At 49.2% G+C, this 21,514-nt stretch overlaps 1 protein-coding gene across 1 annotated transcript in view; it reads right to left on the bottom strand.

The window, feature by feature from the left end:
* RIMBP2 (RIMS binding protein 2) overlaps positions 1–20,971 on the bottom strand; it is a 97,282-nt gene extending 76,311 nt beyond the window's left edge. The window contains exons 1-2 of the mRNA XM_081252900.1: positions 20,907–20,971; positions 12,338–12,460 (exon numbers count right to left, since the gene is read on the bottom strand). The gene's annotated coding sequence lies outside the window, so the exon portion shown is untranslated. The remainder of the gene's footprint in view (positions 1–12,337; positions 12,461–20,906) is intronic.
* Between the last annotated feature and the right edge of the window lie 543 nt (positions 20,972–21,514).

Raw genomic sequence — 21,514 nt, 5'->3', positions numbered from 1 at the left:
AAACTTTTAATATAACCTGAGCAAGAGAGGAGCTGTGTGGTCTCAACCAGCAGGAGTAGAAATTGAGGACAGTTAGGTCGGCTCAGGAGGTTTTTGGATGGCTTGCGTTAAATCTATAGGACTTTTCATGAATTGCACGGCCAGGACGAGGGACAGGGAATTGCACACCTCCGGATGGAGCAGCTGGGTAGATGGTGAAACAGGGAAACAGAATCCGATTGGGCTTCTTATTTCAGGGCCTGTGGGTTTGTGCTGAAGTGGAGTTTACCTCCTGGATACGTGCTTTCATTTATGCAAAAAAAATTAATAATTATTAAATTCTTAATTATTTAATAATTGTGAAAGTATTCTTTTAATAATTATTACATTAGTAAAAATAACAATCTAAGTCAAACCCTAACTGTACACTTACTCTGTGCCAGATGCTTGATGTTCGGAATAGAGTAACGAGCAAGTCAAAGGTCATCTCTGTTCGTATGAAGTTCACATTGTGCTGGGGAAGGGTATGCAGAAAACAAACGAGGAATCTGGCAAATAATAAGAATTTCAGAGACTGATAGAGGCGGAGGAGAAAGCGAGGTGACGTGCAGGGGCGGGAGGCAGCCGTACTGATTCTACTCAAGCTGGTCAGGGAGGTGACATTTCAGCCGAGACCTACATGATGACAAGCAACGTTCTGAGGAAAGCTCTGGAGGCAAGAGCCAGCTTGGCGTGTGTCCACTGGCTGCAGGGTTGCGAGGGGCTGGGGGTGGTGAGAGGTGAGGGAGAGAGGCAGATCTGGGAACAAATGAGGTGATCGCCCTGCTGTGGGTTCAGTTCTGGACAGTTCTGGACAGCAGGGGCCCAACTGCTCTGGGTCCAAATGGACGTGTTGAAGCCCTCACTTGACTACGTGTCTTGGTCACTAGATACGGACGTGATTCACTTTTAAATTATCGCATGAACTATCTGCTTCTGGTGAGCATCACGGTTGTACGGCTAATGCTACAATAAAGATCTGGGGCACATAGTGGGAGCTTTATGTCTTCTGTACACTCCCAGAAGGGAGACTGTGGGAGAAGAGTATGCAGAAGCTAAATATGGACAGTTCCAGAACCCAGACAGACTGTAGCAATTCACCTTCGGCCAGCATCGTGTAAGCATGCCTGCTCCCCACTCCTCGCCGGCCCTGGGCACTGTCACTCCTGAGTTTCTTCATCTGATGAAGAGATCAGCATCTCGCTGTCATTTTAATTTGCATTTTCCTGATGATCAGTGAAGTTGAACACTTTACATGCTTAGTAGCTCAGAATTTTGAAGGGCTGGGTGGGGATCCCAGCAGAGGACAAAGAACTGGGCTGCCTGCTGCACGGAGAAAATTGTCAACTCCATGGGGGGGTCCGAGCCTCAGAATGAGATCTGGTCCCATCCTTTTGCTGGATGCAAAGAAGGCACGTGTGTGTCCCATAGCACCAGCCGATGAACTGGCAGTGCCTCTTACCTAAATCTCTCCCCATGGAGACAGGAGCGGAGAATGAAGATCCAAAAGCAATACATTGCCTGTTTCTTCCCAGTCTCTGAACATCTAGATAAAGCTATCATCTATTCGGATCCAGGGTTTTGCTGGAGATGGAGCCCTAAACATTATTCTCATGTTCAGAGAACCCTGGAGGGTTTTATTGGCATTGGAGTATCAGCACATAGAAAATGAACTCCAAAACCTTAATTAAACCTGACAATGACCGCAGGCAGGTCTGTATTCGCAGGTATAAGGATGAATCTCCGTGCACAGGTGCAAAGTAATGGGAGGGGGAGAGGGAAGGAGCTGGAGATAAGGGAAGACTGTCACCGCGAGAGTTACTTATGCATCCCAGATAATCAGTTGTTCATTAACACAAAATTAGCGTCAGATTATCTTCACTGAACTTGACTAATCTGTTGATTCTGAGAACAAAATCTGGTCCAGAATACTTGTTCCCTTGTCTTTGAATCATAAATTATAATGGGTTAAGTTTAATTAATCAAAAATATTTTTATAGACCTGGGTCAGATTTCTAGAATTTGCACTGCGTGCTGGTCAGATAACCGGAAAGGGGGCTGCAAATGTTCCCTTGTAAACCTGCTGCCAGCACGGCCAGTCGACAAAGTGCTCAGGGATCCCTGAAGTCAAGGAAAAGGAATGGTCCTGATTAACTCATGTTTTTTTAAAATTAAGTGGAAGTCAGTGTTGAAATACCTCGCTCCACCCACCGTCTTACTGGAGATGTACAAGTACTTAAATGATTTGGGGCTTCCCAGTGGATCAGTAGGGATGGGAGGGAATAACACACTCTCTCTCTCTCCAGGAAGTTTTTTCCAAAAAAGGTGACACTCACAGCTTCTGGGTGGATGTGAATTTGGGGGACGCTCTTCATCCCCACACAGAGCTGTCCAGTAGCTTCTCCATGACTGCGGTTCCCACTGAGCTCCAGGGACTGCCCTCAGACCCAGGGAAGGGGGGGACAGCTGCCTGCTCTGCTGGTCTCTCTCTGCCTTCCCGCCCCTGTCGGTTCCCCTGGCGCACGCCTCTCGAAATGGTCTCTGTGTTGAGCTCTCTTAAGTTAAACGCTTGGAGTGTGGCATCATTCCCTGCCGGGATGCTAATGCTGTCCTAAAGTAGAGACACACGTCTCTGTTGCATCTGACAAATACAGCCATCTTTCGGGTCCTGAGCAAGAAGACACAGGGAAGAGAGGCAGGATGTGCTCCGATCATACACAAAAACCGGAGCTTCACAAGTTCCTTTTCCATTTCAGTGGAGCTGGTAAGATGCTAAGGATCTAGAATATCCTAAATATCTGGCAACAGGAAATTTACATGAAAAACACTAGGCTTTTTTTTTTTTTTTTTTTGCAGAATCCTTGAGTCTGAGAAGCTGGAGGGAAAAATCGCTTGGTTTACTACGTTTATCACAAGGTTAGACACTTGTGCCAAGACCTAACCCAGGGGTTGCTGGGCTTGAAGATGGGGCGCTCCGTTGGGGGGACACCCTTGCCAGACAGTCACCCAGCCTGGGCCGAGCAGAGGCTGGAAATCACCAGCTCTCCTGTGGTTTGTCCTCTCGGAGAATCTCAGTCTGTGCCAGAAAGAGGCTGCACTTGATTTGTGGCTGCATTTTTACAGAAGCACTTGTAAGCCCCAAAGAAGTGACCCTTCTAGACAAGCTTCCTCGACCACAAGCCTTCACCTGCTCCATTATTCTCCACGATGGCAGAAGGTGTCTGCAGTAACAGGCCATGTCAGTATCATGCGGTCTCTCGCTCACATGTTCACTCATTCATTCATTTACTAATTTAATCAATCTATCAATATTTACCAAGTGCCTTCTAGATGTCAGATTTTGTCCTGCGCACTGAAACGAAGTCTCTCTCGAAGAGGCTACCTTTGGGTAGGAGGAAACACATCTACAAGTAATTAACACGAGCAAGGTCAGTGTTCTTGGAAGACGCTGAAGTGGAGGGTGTGATAGTAACTTCCTATCACAGGTACGGTGGCCGAGGAAGTCACTGCCAAGTGAGTGACGTGAAACCGAGACCTAGTTAATTGAACCACAGTCAGAAACACAAAGTGCTGAGGGGAACAGCCTTCCAGGTGGAAGAAGCAGTAAGTGCAAAGGCCCTGGGGTGGACATGAGTGCAGTAAGTTCCAGAAAGACAGGGATGGCCACTGTAGCCGGCTCCAGGCTGGAAGGGGTCATGGTAGGATGAGGGTTGAAGGATTACGTGGGGGCCAGAGGGCACAGGGTCCCGCGGGAAAGAGTCTAGATGTTCATCTCTGTGCAGTAAGAAGCAACTGGTGGGGCGGCAAGCAGCGGGGACATGACGCAATTTCTGTTTTATCAAGGTGAATGTGGCTTGACACCAGGGGGCAGTCCATCTTAGGAAGGGCATATATGCCTGAAGGCTTTGCAAAGCTATTGTAAGCAAGGCAGACTTGAGACTCTCCTACCTCCCTCTCTCATTCGTTCAGCCCACAAACATTTATTGTACGGTTTCTCTACGCCAGGCTGGGCACTGAGGATACGACGATAAGCAAAAAAGATGCGGAACTTATTGCCCGTATTGTGCTTCTCCTGGAGGGTAACCAGGACAAAAGCCACCCGGACAGCAGACACAGCAAGTGCAAAGGCCCTGTGGTGGCTGGAGCATCCCAGGAAAAGACCGGAAAGGAGGTCGTGTGACTGAGAGTGAGGAGGAGGCTCGGCCTTCCACACCTTAAGTTATTTGTCTCCCTGGCCTCCTCTTTTAACCTTCTACCCCCCTTTTCATTCTATTTCTGCAACTCTGGCCTCGGCTCTGTTCCTCAGACACGGCAGGCACCAGCCCTCTGTCTCAACCCTTTGTATCTGCTGTTCCCTCTGCAGGAACATTCTTTCCCCGGACTTCTCACAACCGTCGTCTTCCCTTCACCCAGGTCTCCGTCCACGTGTCACATAATCAGTGAGACCCTTCCAACCACTGAGTATAAAGTAGCACTTTCATCTTCATCACCCACTATCCCCTTGTGTTTGTCACCCCCTGATACGTACATCAATCTGTTTTTATCAACTCTCTGCCAGAAGCAAGGACAGCACCTAGGAAGTGTTTGACACATATTAGGTGCTCAATAAATACCTGTTGCATGAATGTGTCTTTTTCTTCTTTTTTTAATATTTATGTGGTTGCGCTGGGTCTTAGTTGTGGCATGGGGGCTCCTTAGTTCTGGCGTGTAAACTCTTAGTTTCAGCATGCATGTGGGATCCAGTTCCCTGACCAGGGATCAAACCCGGGCCTCCTGCATCGGGAGCACAGAGTCTTAACCACTGGACCATCAGGGAAGTCCTGAGTACGTCTTTATGTGTGGGTTTTCATCAGGGCTATTACAGTCGAAGGTCTGCAGGAAAGCAGTGTCCGAGGCATCTGGGACCCATTTCCTCTGAATATCACCATATCTGGTCCTACTTTTCTGGCTGTTCAAGTGCAAAGTTACTAGGCGGCCCCCCTGATAGAGCAAAAAAGGACACTGAAAAAATATTAACATGTCGATGTGCTGGTGCCCTCCTGCTTTACGTAACCCATTACAGACCTTAAGGCTGTAAGGTCACGCTGTCTTTTGTTAAATTGAATTATCAGTATGAAGACACGTGGCCCATCAGTGATATTTGGAAACAACAAAGCCAACACATGGACGTGATCAGTGGAGTAATTATCAGCTCAGACAGGCGCGTAACGCATGTTGGCCCAACTCCAGAGCTGTGTGACACCACATCAACGTAAAATGCACGCTCTTCATTTACCGAATGGCATGTCCTCTCTGCCCCCATCACTCTGAGAACTTGGAAGAAAATGGTGTCAGGTACAAGGTATAGCACAATTTAGTTGACAACTGTGACCACCAGATGTTCAAAGGACAGGACGCCGTGGTTGCCTTCAGAGCTTCACACTTTAACCCCAATGAATTGTTCCTGCCTTTCACGTCATCTGATAACTGAAGGAAGCCGCTTCCTGAGGATTAGCAGGGTGGTCCCCAGCATGAGGACGGAGGTTCTCCTGCACCAAGGATCCCATGCTCACGGTGCACTCCGTCTCCAACACGAGGGGGTTCCCTGACCCCCAGTCCAAAGCCCTAATGATCTGTATCACAGCCAATGGCTCCATCCCTCACCCAAATACACTCCGAGCCCTTGGCATCATCCTTGGCCCTTCCCTATCATACCCCACGGCCAATCCGTCAGCAAATCCTGTTGATTTCACCTTGAAAATACACGCAAACCTGACCGCTTCTGTCTCCCCTCTACCTTGGGGGAAGCACCCCCATCCCGTGTCTAGAGAAACCCTCCTAATCCACCCCCTGGCTTCCACCTCTGTTCCTCACCTTCTTCTCTCGGTGCGGCCACTGCAGTGACCCTCGACAAATGAAAAGCAGATGCAGTCCATCAGCTCTCCAGCACCCCACCCCAGGAGCATCGATCCCCTCTCCGCATGTATCCACTGGCTTGGTGAGGGGATGTCACATCTGTTCCTGCATCTCTTGAAACCAGGCCGGCCTGAAAGTTGCTTTGGCCGATGGCGGGGAGAGGTGGGGAGGGACTTGCCGGACCTCACGAGTCCTCCCGCGCACCACTCTCCTTCATGGCCTGTTATGCCGCTATTAGAAGCCTCAGTTAGCCTGCTGGGGGCTGGAACAGCAGGAAACAAAGCCAGTCACCCTGACCCAAACCGTCCGGCGTCAGCCAATAGCCGGCCAACTGCGTGTTCAGCCAAGTCCAGGGAACGGTACGAGTCGTGCTTGTTTTGAGCCACGGGCTTTGGGCTGGTTTCTTATGCAGCAGGTTTGTGACAAAGGTGTCTGACGACACTTAGAGCAAATTCCAAAACCCTTGGATTTCTACTTGGGCTCATAAGACTGCCGGACCTCACCCCAATCTCAGCTTCATGTGCACCCCCCGCCCCTCGTTCCCGGTTCACCAGCCACCTGGCTGATACTCGGACACGTCACAAATCTGCCCACCTCAGCTCCTTGCGCTTCCCACCTGCCTGGTGCTCCTCCCTTGAAAGTGGACAAGCCTCCTTCACCCGCTCCACTGAGAGGCACTCACTCTGCTCAGTTGATGTGTCTGAGGGAAGCCCCCTCCCAACCATTCTTTTATTAAAGTGTACTTGATTTACAAGGTTGTGTTAATTTCTGCTGTACAGCACCGTGATTCAGTTATACATATATAGACCTTCTTTTTCATATTCTTTCCCATTATGGTTTATCAGAAGATATTAAATATCGTTTCCTGTGCTGTAGAGTAGGACCTTGTTGTTTCCAGCTACTTTTTAAAAGGGTCACTACATCACTTCCTACGGCCTCGCCCTAATTTATTGTCCTTCAAAGCACTTAATCACTGCCTGCCATCATGTTAACAAATGCATGTCTTTTCCTGCATGGATTCTTCTCATTGACTCTGTTTTGCTAATTACAACATTCCTGCTGCCGGGAACCGGGCCTGGTACACAGGCAGTGCTCAATCAACATGTATGAATGAATGAATGAATGGTCATGTAACAAACACGTGTGGGCCAGGGACACCACTGTTCGTCCTGACGATGCAGAGCCCTGTTGAGATGCACGGGTACATCCCGTTCTCTTGGTAAGGACGCTGGGTGTGGGGTGATTCCCAACCAGATGAGGTGGACAGGCAAAGGGGAGCCTTCTTATCCCACCTTTGTTCAAACTCTGATGTTTTCCATCTCTTGGTATTTTTAATTCTGTAGAACAGGAATGGGTCCAGGAATGTTACTTTTCCTATTCTTCAATTCCCACCGCGAAGAACTCTTCTTGGGTTCTTCCTAGGTGTGGGAAATCTGGCTTTAATGATTCCTCCCAATTTTCCTTGCTAATAGCTCAGGAAAATGGCCTTTAGGTCTTCTTCCGCAAAGCAACCCCCGAAGAAAGACACATGGGAAGACTGCTCTTCAGCAGCTGTGAAGATGCTGCTGAAGACATCGTCTACTACATTGTTCTGCAGTCTCCTTAAGACATCATTCCAAGTAAGAAAATCACGTTTAGTCCTCCATGCTCCGTTTTCCTGGGGAAACAGTAGGTTCCCCTCTCTTAGGGAGGGAGAATTACGTAATTGCCTATAGTTCCTTTTATATCCAGGCTGCATGGAAACACAGGCCAAATTAGAACCTTAGAGTAACTGTGTCTAACCTCCAGGCTGGCATATTTGAATTCTCCTTTCTCTTTATCTGAATTTTTCACTTCCATTCATATCCTTTGAGCATGTTCTATTACATGTGACGGTTTCGGGGATTTGACGATATTCTTGGAAAGAAGCATGATAAAAACATATAAATAGATAATGAATTCATCAATTACTATTTTTAGAAGTATAAAAATCAGGACAAATTCACATCAGGTTAACTATTATTAGTTTGGTTCGTGCAGGGGGTATTATTCTCATTGGACTGTCTTAGAAAACAGCCCCAAATCCTGTCTTCTCTGTTTTACGCATAGTTTTTGTATTTTGAAGGAAAACAGACATTCCATTCACAATCTGGTAAAACCCAGTGACAATGTGAGGCTGTGGGCCACTCACCAGTCCCTACCCCAAACAAGCAGCTCAGGATTTCTGCTTCTCCCAGATGAGGGTCGGGGTCAGCCAGCTGGTCCAGGCTCGGTGGCAGATACGTTGAGATTGGAATCCTGCACACCCAACCTCCCCCTCACATGGCCCCCGAGCCTGGGCAAGTTCTCTTTGGTTCTCAGCAAATCAGGTTACACTGGTCTGGGGATCAAATTCCGTTCAAATCAATGACAACTAGAGACCATACATCACACTCCGGGAGTTCTGGGGATGTCCAGGCAACTTCTGGAAATGCAAGGTCATCATTTTGCCCCAGTTTACAGAAACGACAGGATTTTCTAAGCCAAGTCAGCTGCATCTCCGCCCAGCATGGCAATCACCTCCTCCCTTCCCCATCGCCCACTGATGGGCTTTGCTGCTCAAGGAAAATAAGAAAGGCTAAGGTGGGGTGGGGAGGGATGGACTGGGAGTTTGGGGTTAGCAGATGCAAACGATTATACTTGGAATGGATAAACAACAAGGTCCTACTGTAGAGCACAGGGAACTATATTCAATCTCCTGTGAAAAACCATCATGGAAAAGAATATGAAAAAGAATATATACGTGTATCACTGAATCACTTTGCTGTATAGTAGAAATTAACACAGCATTGTAAATCAACTGTACCTCAATAAAATAAATTTAAAATAAAATAAAATAATAAAATACAACCACCAAATTGCAAAACAAAAAAGAAGAGAGAAAAAAGAAGGTTGACTTTGAATAGCCCTTTTATTATCATGACCAAAAGATCAGAAGAAGAACACGGAAATCACTGTGCTTTCAATCGGTCCAAATGGAGGCAATGCTTACAAAACATGCAGTTACCCCGCTTGAGGGGGGCTCTGGGAAAGCAGCAAAGTTTGCAGGCTCTGTCCAGGAGCCCAGGGATTTCAGCAACTGCAGTGGAACCATCACCTCCCCGACCTCTTCCCTCCTCGCTCTCAGCCCCAAAGCTCTTGGTGCTGGGTGTGGGAAACGGCAGATCACATAGGGTTTTGCACATGTTCAAGACATGCGCTTTCCTTCAACTGCCATGGAATCAACCCCTTGCGGAGGACGTGCCTCTCCTAATCTCCGGGTCTTTTTTCTCTCCCTTGTTGCACAGAGCAAAAATCTTTTGAGAAAGAGCTCCGTTTGCTCCCAGCAAGGCCCCTGCCCCAGGCCAGCCTGGGTGGGCGCATCCGGCGTTGCAGCCCTCCTGCAGGGGCCCCATCATCCAGTCACTCACTGAAATGGGACTGAGAAGAACTTTATGGAGAAGGTGCTCAGGGCCTGGCTTTGCTCCAGGATCAGAGCCAGGAAAGGGGCGGGGCAGTGGGTGAGGATGGCGTCAGGGTGGGAGGGGAGGACAGGGGTTCCCAGAGGCGAGGGCAGCCGCACGCTGCAGGGCTGTGACCAGGGAGGGCGCCAGGCTTTGGGTAAGTGAGCTGGGCTGGCGGGTCCTGTGGATGGTTTGTGGATGGTGCCGGGACCTGACTTCGATTTGGACGGTACTGCTCTGGCCACCCCGTGAAGAACAGGCTAGAACAGCACAGTGGGGGGTGGTGACCAAGAGAAGGCGAGGGCCAGAACGCCGGCCCTGTGACGCTGTCACTTGTCCCTTCGGGCCCCTCACAGCCTCCAACCTCTCCCCCTCTTGCTGCTTTCCTGGTGACAAAGATGACCGTGTCCCCTGATGGCTGTTCACAGCCTGCCCATCAGCTACCCAATTCCACCCTTAGAAATGGGGCCAAAGGGACAAGCCCCTCCAGAGCGCACACGCTCCCCTCTGGACCACAGTCCCCGCTCCCCAGACCCTGGAATTCCCCCGCCAGCGCCTGCACAGGCCTCCTCCCTAGTCTGCGCCCCAGAAGGGCAGGTGACACCCCTGGGGTGTACCCCCTGGCCAGGGTGGGCAGCCGAGGAGAGGGCTGTTTGCAGGGCGCCATGGACGTGAACTCGGGGTGTCTCCACGTGCGCAAGGCCCTGGTGATGAGGCTCAAACCCCAGGTCAGAAGGAAGGATGGCGGCCCCACGAGGCCAGTGAGAATGCGCGGCCTTCCACCCACTCCAGGGAGCAGGAAAGCCTGGCCTGGAGGCCGGCAGGCAGGCAGGAGACAAAGACGGGAATTTCACGCCCTGAAATTATAAACGGGGCCTCCTCTACCCACAGGTAGCATCAGTGCTATTGGTCACCTCCTTCAAATACTCTAGGGTAGGGCAGGCTGAATAATGTTCCCCAAAGATGTCCACCTCCCAGTCCCTGGGGCCTGTGACTATGTCACCTTACACGACAAAGGGACCCTGCAGATGTGATTAAGGATGCTGAGATGTGGAAATCATCCAAGTGGACGCAGTGTAATCACAGGGTCCTTATAAGAGGGAGGCAGGAGGTCAGAGAGGAGAGAAGATGCTAATTGCTGGCTCTGCAGTTAGCATCTTCTAATAACAGGCAGGGGCTGGGAGCAGCCGCCAGAAGGTGGGGAAGGCAGCGAAGGGTCTCCCAAACCCTTCTGAAAGGCAGGCAGCTCTGCTGACACCTTGATTTTAGCCCCGTGTGACTCATTTTGGATCTGACCTCCTGAACTGTAAGAGAATATATTTGTTTTATTTCACGTTGGGACAATTTGTTACAGCAACAATAACAAACTAATTCACAGAGCTTCTCACCCTCGGTGCCAATGACATTTTGGGCCACTTATTTCTTTGCCCTGGAGGCGGTCCTGTGCATCGTAGGAGACTTAACAACACCCCCGACCTCTGCCCACGTGATGCTAATAGCCCGCTCCCCGGTCCCAGCCATCAAAAAGGTCTCCAGATTGTCAAATATCTCCTGGGGGCATAGTCACGTACACTGTCCTTCATGCTGACTTTACTCCAATAGACCCTCAGCAAAGCCCCCGGGTGCTCCTGGATTCCCAGCCCATCCGCCACTGAATTCACCAAACCCTGATTTTCACCAAACCCAAGCTTTACAGGTAGAGAGTTGAATGAAGCACGGTTTATGCCTCAGAGAACTTGCAGTCAGTGGTCGAGGCAGCTGCTGACATGAATAATTACATGGTGGTATCTCATTCCTTTACGGTTATGTTCTAAACTCAGAGCAAATGGTAAAAAGCAGCATGGTCAGGGTTAGCCTTGGCCTTTCCTCCAGAGAGTGTCAGGTGGACACACGGGGGCATCTTACATGCCACCAGCACTGGGTACACATCTGCCACCTCCTGAGAGCCACACGAGGGGCGTAGTTCCCCTTCAGGGCCAGCAGTGAGAGAACAGGGCATCTTCCCTCTTAAATTGAGACGTAATTCACATACCATAACATTCACCCTTTTAAAGTGTACATTTCAGAGGTGTTGGTACACTCACAAGGTTGTGTAATCATCACACTCATTCCAGAACTTTTTCATCACCCCCAGAAGAAACCCCATATCCACTTCCCACCTCACCAACTAGTCCCAGCCAACCACTGATCTGCGTCCCCGCAGAGTTCTAGAAGTTTCCCCCCAAATAAGCTATAGATGCAGTTAAAATCACTTCCTGATGCAGGAGGGTGGGTGGGTGCAGCATAGCTCTGTTCCATGCATGTGAAATACAAAGACTTAACCTAGGCACTAGATTGTAGGACAGCAGGTGATGATTATTTTATTCTTTTATGTTTAAATTTTTTTTCCCACTATGAGAATCCAATAAATTTTTAACACTCAAAAAAAAAAAGCCAAAGAATTCATTCAGCTTAACTCAGTAACATCAATAGCAAATCAACCAACCCATTAAATATTGAAGGAGATCCCAGCTCATCACGAATGCATGAAGCTATCTAATTACCTGCACCCTGATAAAGCAATTTTCTGACTTAGCTATTCTCTTTATGACAAAGGTCGTTAACCATCTGAAGAACAGCTTAAAATTCATGAAGTTTGAAAAACCAAAGGTAGACACCTCTGGTCTTCAACATAAGCCCAATTTCCATTCCGGAGCGCTGCCTACCATCTCTTGCTCAGCAGTGATTAACATTCTAAGAAATGGAAATGCGTAATAGGTTTTACAGGATCGTTTCCAGAAACATTCAAATTTTGTTATTTATTGCTTTGTATACCACAGAAAGGGTAAAAGCAGCGCCAAGAGCCCTGAATTTTGATGATTCTGAAACTCGAAAGGAGTTTCAACCACATTCTGCCTTGGAATTCCGCAGTCCCTCCTTCCGCACGCTCACCCTCAGGAAAGCGGAAGTGAAGCCCATCCTACCTTTAGGACCTGTTCTAGGTTCTCCAGCTTGGCTTGGAGCTGGTGTTTCTCCTTCACGGCCAAATCGCGTTCTCTGGTCACTATGGTGAGCGTGTGTTTAAGCCGAGCATACTCTGCTTTCACCTACAAGTAGCAAGGATGGAGAGAAGGGGCTGTTTACAACATGCATAGGAGCTGCGGTGGGTATTTGTCCCCAGCGGTCATCTGTCACCTCCCCTTTTTGGAGACTCTTCCCCTCCGTCATCCTCAGTCATGGACTTCATGGCGGGTCCACTCCTGCTGGGGTGAATACATGTGACCAAAGGCTGGCCAGTCAGCACACAGCCTCCCTCTTCATCCCGCCCATCCTCGCCACGGCCACAGTGATTGGCTCAGGACTGGGAATGTGACCCAGGTCTGGCCAATCAGTGTAATCCCATGCCGTGGATATGGTGATTGGTTGGGGCAGGGCACAGGACCCAGTCGCATCCGCAGAGAATGAGATATTGGCCTCGTGTAGGAATCTGGGAAGAGACTCTCTCTTTTGCCCTCTGGACTTGGAAAGTTGAGGACAAGGGCTGGAGCTACAGTGCCATGTGCCATCATGAGGGAAGAACTCATCTGAGAAGAGAGCCAAGAGATGCAGAGGGAGAAGCAGGGTCCTGATGACATCATTTGAGCACCTAGATCAAGCTGGCCTGAAGCTAATGTTTTCCTTTCCTGTTACTTGGGCCAATAGATTCCCTTGGTTTGCTTGTACCAATTTGAATTGTCTCCTGTCCCTTTGAACTGAAAGTCCTAACAGACAAAATGTTACCCAAATTGTCAAGCCATACTAATTTCTGTTGTCTAAAATTTTCACCCCGTCTTAAAAGTGAACAAAAGTGTCAACAAGGCTCCACATGGATTAGAATGATGGGTGTTCCAATAACCTCAGAAATCATGTCCATCCTAAGCCCACAACCCCCAGGACCACGTTTAGAACTTATCTGGGAGGCTCCACTAATTCTCAATCTCTCCTCTAGCTTCTATGAAACAGATAAGGGCAGCCATTGATGAGAGAAGTTATCTGATTTATTTTCCTTTATTTTTCATTGTGCAGCATATTTTAACGCGGCCACAGGATTTTAATTTCTTTCTCTCCTCCCCAAACATTACAACATGAATTATGTCTTTAATAACAGACTGTCACAAAGTCATGTGTTTTTTTAGCTACAAAAGTCCTGTTTCAAACGCTTTAGGTACAGAGTGTTCGTTTAACCTTACAATTTCTGTGGCATAGAAAGAAAGGAAGGCACCCACTTGGCATTCCTAAATGGAACAGGGTTACATGGAAGCTGTTATTAAGAGGTCGTAGAGAGATCTGATTCACAGAGGTATTTTCACGCCATTTTGCTACAGCATGATGCATCAGGCAATGAACGTGGGGAAAAATTCAAATGCTCCCTTGTGAAAATGTCATGACCTATAGGAATTAAGCAGTACCCACATTTGAACCTCAACACCGGGTTTGCTGACAAGCCATCACTTCTCATGTTCTGGCTAATCAAGGAAACGAGACTTGGGACTAGGGTTCGAATACCCCAAGTCCAGTCTCATACAGTAGCCAGCATAAGCTCTCCGGAATAAAAATCAGATCTTGCTGCTTCCTGATTGAAACCTCCTGGAGCTGTCATGGAAATCAGAATAAAATCCAAACTCCTGATGTGGCCCCAAAGTCCTGTAGCATCTTGCCCACCCACCTCTCTGATCTGACCCGCAACCATTCACCATGTTCAGCCACCCTGGCCTCTTTTTGTCCCTTGAACAAGCCAAGCTTATTCCCGCCCCAGGGCCTTTGCATGTGCTCTTCCCATTGTGGCACATCCCTACCCAGCTCCCACTCCACCCCCCGTCTCTGCCAGTCTGGCTCCTTCTCATCAATTACGTCACTCCTCAGACAAGCCCTTGGGTACCAAAATCCTCCCCACCTGTCTGCCTCCTTTCCCCTCACTGCTTTTCCCTGCTTTATTTTCCACGGGCGCTTATCACTATGTGAAATTATCCTGTGAGCTGTTTACGTTTGTCTTGGGGTTTCTCCTCATTAGAATGTAAGCTCCGATGGGAAAGGAATTTTCTTTTGTGACCCGATTCCCTGTCGTCAGAGAGGAGAAGCAGAATGAACAGCCAAAGTCCACATAAGTCAGGTGTTTCCAAGAAACTCAGATTCACGCGTTGTAGGGAAGCCACCGACTTGGGTTTCAGGCTCCGTTTGCTGACCTCATTTATTTCCGTACATTTAGTTTTTATCCAGTCCCTTATAAGAGCACCGGGCAGTCAGGAATCACCCTCCCAAGGGCGCTGACCAGGCCTTTGGCCAAGAATAGCCAATCCCCAACCTTCAGACAGACCACAACCCAGATGTGAATCTGGTAACTGACTGGCAGGCACCAGACCTGCTCTCCCACAGGGATGTTGCCAGCGGTGGTTAAGACAGACGTTAGAGGGTCAGGCCCACCCATACATCCCACTTACCCCACAGGGAGCTGAAATGCTGTGCTTTTGTTGTGGGAAATACTGTGTTCATTGTATATGGTAACAACAGAAAGCAATACTGTTGGGGGAAAGAAATAAGCTTTATTTGTCTTGAAGACAATGCTTTAAAGGATAGCAGCTGTGGACAAGGAAGAATCTGCCGAGGACTTCTGGGCAACTAAAAGGCTCCGGAAGTCGTTGGCATTTGCACTTTAATCCATCTAATACACTTCATCTCATGCCAAGATTGTGGTTTTGCATTTCTTTGACTTAAAATTTTCCATTGTGTCCCCTTTATGTTTATCGGAATGATTAAGGTCACTTCCCTGGTTTGCAACAATGGAAAGAAAGTCTGCTGGTAAGGAGACAAAAGGATTGATGTGGGGAGAGACTGAGGTAGGCTGAATAAAGACCCCACAAGGATGTCCACATCCTAATCCTGGAGCCTGTGAATGTTACCTTATATGGCAGAAATGACTTGGAAGGGGTGATTAAGATAAGGATCTTGAGATGGGGAGATTGTCCTGGATTATCCTGGTGGGTCCAGTGTAGTAATGACAAGGGTCCTGATGAGAGGAAGGCAGAGAATCGGGTCAGAAAAGAGAGATTTTAAAGATGCTACACTGCCAGATTTGGACAGGGAGGAATGTGTGCGCCCTTAGGAGCTGGAAAAGGTGAGAACACAATTCTCTCCTGGAGCCTCCAGAAGGAATGAGCCCTGCCGACACCCTGATTCTAGGACTTCTGACGCTGACCAGTCTGGTTCCAGTGACTCCACAATTAAGAAAGGAAAAGAAAAAGAAAGTAGTGGAAACATGAGGTTAAATTGGTCTTGGAAATCTCAAAGAGTGATCTCTCACATGAAAAAGTACCTGTTTGTGAAAATCTCTGCTCTTTCCCAAGAAATGAAAATTCTCCACTGTCACTGGTCACGTCACCCTCCAGCTCAGCTCCCTTAACTCGCCCACACCCACCTAAATGGCCCTTAGTTACGCTCCCCATTGCTTTTCGAGGTGTGTCATCTCTTTCCAGCAGGGACCCAGACTGAGATGTCATGTGACCCCATTCTCCGTGACAGGCCAGCGGGAATCTCTGGGGGACAATGACCCCACATGAGCACGATGCTTTATAAGAAAGGCTGGGCTGCTCCCGCTGCAGCGAGGATGGGACCCTCAGCCATGTTGCGGTGACCACAAGAGCCATGGTGACCACAAGAGCCGCGTTCCCCACGGGACGGCGCTGCAGGGGCGCAGGAGCCTGTGTCCCCGCCGTCTCCAGCAGGTGCCTCTGACCTGGGCTCTGGAACTTCTGGCCGCATGAGAACAAGAATGCCCCCTGGGTGTTTATGTCACCCGGCCTGGGTCCCTGCTTCCTGCAGCTGATTCTCGCAGAGAAGGCGGGGCCTCTCTGGTTTGGTAACAGCCGATCCTGTCTGGAAACAGGACCGAGGCTCCAAACCAAAAACACTCTAAGTGTCGGCTCAACAGGCTGCTTGCAGCGCTGGAGTCCCAGGACCTCACGCCACTGCCCAGCCGGCCTTTCCAGCCCTGCCCGTCCCAGGAGCCTTGGAAGACAGGCCCATCAGCTTACAAGTCCCTGGTCCCCGGCTGCCCAGTGTCCGGAGCTCAAAGCCGGTCACTTTCATGACCAGAGAACCCCATAGAGCCAAACCTATGTCCTGGCACCTGGACTAGGACATTCTCCTGGGAACGCAGCCAGGTTATCTACTAAAGGAGAAAGAAGTCTGGGACTAGCAGAAAGGATGGGAAGAGATTTTCACTTAGACCTATAAACTCCCCTCCTCCACAAAAAAGAAAAAAAAGTTCTCAGATGTTCAAACTTAAAAGCCCAGACAATTCCTCCTAAGGTGGAAAGCTAACAACAGTGGACCCATACAAGATTTTGTTTTTGTTTTTTTTTTGCGGTACGCGGGCCTCTCACTGCTGTGGCCTCTCCCGTTGCGGAGCACAGGCTCCGGATGCGCAGGCTCAGTGGCCACGGCTCATGGGCCCAGCCGCTCCGCAGCATGTGGGATCTTCCTGGACCGGGGCACGAACCCACGTCCCCTGCATCGGCAGGCGGACTCTCAACCACTGAGCCACCAGGGAAGCCCCCGATTTTGTTTTTTAATAAAGGAAAAATAGATAATGATACTCAGGTGTGCCTGCTGGGCTTTTCCAGCCAAAGGCATGTGGCTCCATGGATCCCAAACGTCCACGTGTGGCATCCGACAGATGCCCAGTTTTCTCAGTAACATGATTAAGAAGAGGGAGAACCAGCTAGGGAGCGGCATGACCACTGTTCATACCAGTCACTTTTAACCAAACCCGGAATTCCAGCCAACCTCAGATTTCTGGCCAGCAGGTAAAAAGAGTTCACAGGTCACAGGTTCACAGGTCATGAACTTAACACCCCACACAGTACCTGGCTTCAGAACATGGGTACCACCATGTCCTGCTTGCTGCCCGGGACCTCCCACCGCACACAGACACAGCGGCACATTCCTGACTCAGGCACCGGATCTAGCCACTTGACTCGTCTCTATATCAAAATACAGATTTCGGTGGCAGCCACAGTAGCACCAGGTGGGAAAGTAGCTTAAAACATTTGGCAACAGTTACTCAATGAGAAAGTAGCCTGAACCTCCAGTTAGCTACCAGAACAGCTGCCCAGTTTGGGGGGAGGGGAGCTTAATGGGCTCCTCTGAACCCCAGCAAGTAAGAAATTTGAAATCAGTTAAAAAAAAAAAAAAGTTTGGTTTGCAGGCTTCGACGGCATTGACCCCATCCTTTGCGGTGTGTCCTGCATTCCCAGCTCATTTGTTTCCTTCCACAGGGCTGCCTGCCCAGGGGAATTCAATGCAATATTCCAGGTAGTCCAATATCCAATTTTGTACCTAAGAGGCAATTCCTTCTGGGCAGACTTCAGGGAAGACACAGACTCTGCATCCCTTTGCCTCAATAATTAAGAGCTCTGATCATTAAATTTGCTTACTTAATCAAGGCGACTAAAAAGCAGACTGCAAATCCAAGCCCGAATCAACTGGGAATTCCCAGACGTCTTCCAGAGAACCAGGAAGGTTCCTTGTGTTTCTACAGGTCACAGGGGTGGCCCCCCAGTGGATCTGGTGCTGTGGTTGAATGCTTTCAGCAGCAGCACAAACCGACCTGCCCCTTGCACATCCCCAAGTTACCCTGGGACACAGACGCTGGTCCCTGAGTGCAGTCTTTTTTTTTTTAACATCTTTATTGGAGTATAATTGCCTTACAATGGTGTGTTACTTTCTGCTTTATAATAAAGTGAAGCAGCTATGCATATACATATATCCCCATATCTCCTCCCTCTTGGGAGTCTTTTAATGCTGAAGGGAGCTCATTTTCTGGGCCTTGAAGCTTTGTTTAAAAGGCCACGGTGGGGCTTCCCTGTGGCACAGTGGTTAGGAATCCACCTGCCTATTCAGGGGACACGGGTTCGAGCCCTGGCCCAGGAAGATCCCACATGCCCCAGAACAACTAAACCCACGAGCCACAACTACTGAAGCCCGCGCTCCTAGAGCCCGAGCTCCACAACAAGAGAAGCCACCGCAATGAGAAGCCCGTGCACCGCAACGAAGAGTTGCCCCCGCTCGGTGCAACTAGAGAAAGCCTGTACGCAGCAACGAAGACCCAAGGCAGCCAAAAATAAATAAATAAATTTATAAAAGGCCACAGTGTGGAAGCAGCAGGGGAACAAGTTTCAAAGCTTAAAGTGAAAAAATAATGTCGGATTTGGTGAGAGTTCTATGGGAGCAGGGGTGCCTCTCAGGGTAGCTAGAGAGCCAGGTCCGGGAACGAGACGGTGGTGGTACCCACCACCTGGGTCTGCCGTCACCAAGCAGGGACCACAGTCCAGGTGTAGGAACCCAGCTTAGGAGCAGACAGACGTGCACATGGAGTGATCTGAGCAAAAGAGAGAAAGCCAAAAAAAAAAAAGGAAAAAGAGAGAAAGAGAGAAAGCCATCCCAGGATCAACCCTTCCTCTGGCCGGCTTGCCCAGCCCTGTCGTCAGCCCGCCTCTGATGCCGGAAGCACCACCATTTTTTTTCATCTTTGTTCCTGTTTAAATAGAGAGACTCTTGGGCTGAGAAGGTCCCTAAGCCTCATTATGGACTCACACCTCAGCGTGAGTGAGTTTATCAGAGACTTTCCTGTTTGGAAGGAAAAAGGACAGAGAACACAGGGCCTGGCAGGAATAGGGGGCAAGAGGGGAACTGAAGGGAGAGTCGGGGTGTAGAAAACACACAGCTTATTTTTAATCGTGGTAAAATACTCATGACATAAAATGTAACGTCTTACCCATTTTTAAGTGTACAGCTCAGTGACGTGAAGTACAGTCACACAGCTGTGCAATCGTCACCACCAGGACTCTCTCATCTTCCCAAACTGAAACTGTCCCCATCGGACACTAACTCATCCCCTCCTCCAGCCCCGGCACCCACCATCCTACTTTCTGTCTCTAGGACTCTGACTGCACTAGAGACTTTATATAAGTGGAATCCTACAGTATTTGTCCTTCTGTGACTGGCTGTTTTCACTGAGCATAATGTCCTCAGGTTCACCCCATGTTGCAGCACCATTGTCAGAATTTCCTTCCTTTAAAGGCTGAGTAATAGTCCATTGTGTGTATATACCACCTTCTGTTATCCATTCATTTGTAGATGGACACGGTGGCTTCCACATTTTGGCTGTTGTGAATAATGCTGCTAGGAACAGGGGTGGACAAATACTGCTTCTCAATCCTGCTTTTAATTCTTTTGGGTGTATCTCCAGAAGTGGAATTGCTGGTTCATGGTGTGATTCCATTTTTAATTTGCTAAGGATCTGCCATCCTGTTCTCCGTAGTCCCTGCACCATTTTACATTCTCACCAACACTTGCTATTTTTTGAAAAGCACAACTTTTGGGGGGGGGGGAGAAAAAAAAGAAAAAAGGCCAAACAGGAAGGTAGGAAAATAAGTGTGAAATCAAGAAAGCTCTAATTTTTATAGTCAACTGAAATATGCTTTTGTAAACCTGTGAAATTAGCGACTCCAAACCACCAACCAATCATTAACTAATATCTACTCTGAGCACCCACTATGTGTCCTGTTATATCAGGTGCTGGGGATACAGTGATGAATATGAAGGCAAAGACCTCTGCTACCTGGGAGGTGACATTGTTACGGTTGGGGGGGGACAGACACACACATTAGTGAAGACCCATGTTCAACCACGTAACAAGAGACCCAAGAAGACTAAAGCCAGGTGAAGCCACATGGTTAAAAGGAGGAGGAGGGAGGGACGCAGGTGGGAAGCAGGGAAGGTCTAGCTGAGGACGTGACTCTTCGGCTGACACAGGAGGAGCGAGAAGCTGACGGCCATCGGAAAAGAAGGAAGTAGAGTTCTAAGCAGGGGAGGTCATGGCCTGTCCAGGCGGGCCTGGTGGTCAGAGGGGGAAAACGAAGCTCAGGGTGGACGGAACTTCAGGAATCAAAGGTCGAGAGGCAGGCGACAAGGCTGAGCAAGATGGCAACGCCGTCTGGTTTGAATCACCAGGTCACTCTTGATCCTGCCGGAAAGTGACTGTAGGATGTCAGGAAGGGTGGTAAGCAGGCCATTTCAGCATCTGGGCCAGAGAAAATGGCGGCCTGCATTCGTGGGACACGGTGGGGCTGGGCCGTTCAGAGTGAGATGCAGGGGTGAGGAAGGGAAGAATCCTGGACTGCTCCCAGAGCCTTGGCCTGAGCAGCTGGGCGATGGCCAGTCACAGGGATGAGAAAACTAGGAGAGGCAATGGTTTGGGGATCGGACATGGGAAGTTTTGCTCTGGCCCCGATGTGACCGAACAGACGTCTAAGTAGGGATACCTAGCAGACAGCAAACGAGACATTTCCCAAGTGCTTTGTGCAGTGGCCACATGATGAAATATAAGAGGCGGGACCCAGGGCCTCGGCCACCCTCCTCTGGGTGGACTGCAGTGAGTCATCCCTCTTTGCCTTCCCCGGGTCCCTGCCTGTCAGCCCCCCTCCCGGTGGCCTGTCAATAGTGGCTGTCGGTTACCTTGTCCAGCTGCCGGGCCCTTGCGGGAAGGCCTGCATGATGGGGTCTCAGGCGATGGTCTCCTTGGGCAGCATCCTTCAGTGCATTTTCCTAGAACAAAAGGAAAGGGCATCGTGAGATGAAGCCCCAACTTCAGAGACACGTGGAACACAGTGGTGAAGGGTTCTGATGTGAAATTAGACCTGGGTTGGGTGTGGTTCTGCGAGTCACAAGACTTGTGGTATTGGACCGGTTTCTTCTCTTCTTTCCGAGCCATGAGTTTCCTACTCTACAAAATGGGAGGAATGACACTTTACGATGATAAAATAATATCGATAGAGCCTGTAGTGAAGTGTCCAGAAGATCATTCACATCCGGTACATGGTGTGTGACCTGCATCACACGTTTGTGTCCTAAAGAGGCAACAGAACTGCTCTCCAACTGGAGTTTATGTCAGGTTTGACCCGCCCCCTTTCCTCACAAACGCAGCTCCAAACACATTGCCATAATAAACAGTAGATAATTGTCTTGCTCCAAAAAAAGGTAGAAATCTACGAGGACTGTGGATGGCTGGAACACGTGTGGTGGTGGAACTCCCAGGACCCGCCAGACTCTGAGTCCAGAAATGG

The sequence above is a fragment of the Mesoplodon bidens genome (assembly GCF_964165515.1).
Source record: "Mesoplodon bidens genome assembly, chromosome: 13".
NCBI lineage: Eukaryota > Metazoa > Chordata > Mammalia > Artiodactyla > Ziphiidae > Mesoplodon > Mesoplodon bidens.
Note: the sequence above shows the minus strand (reverse complement) of the source record. Positions and strands in the feature narration are given on the sequence as shown.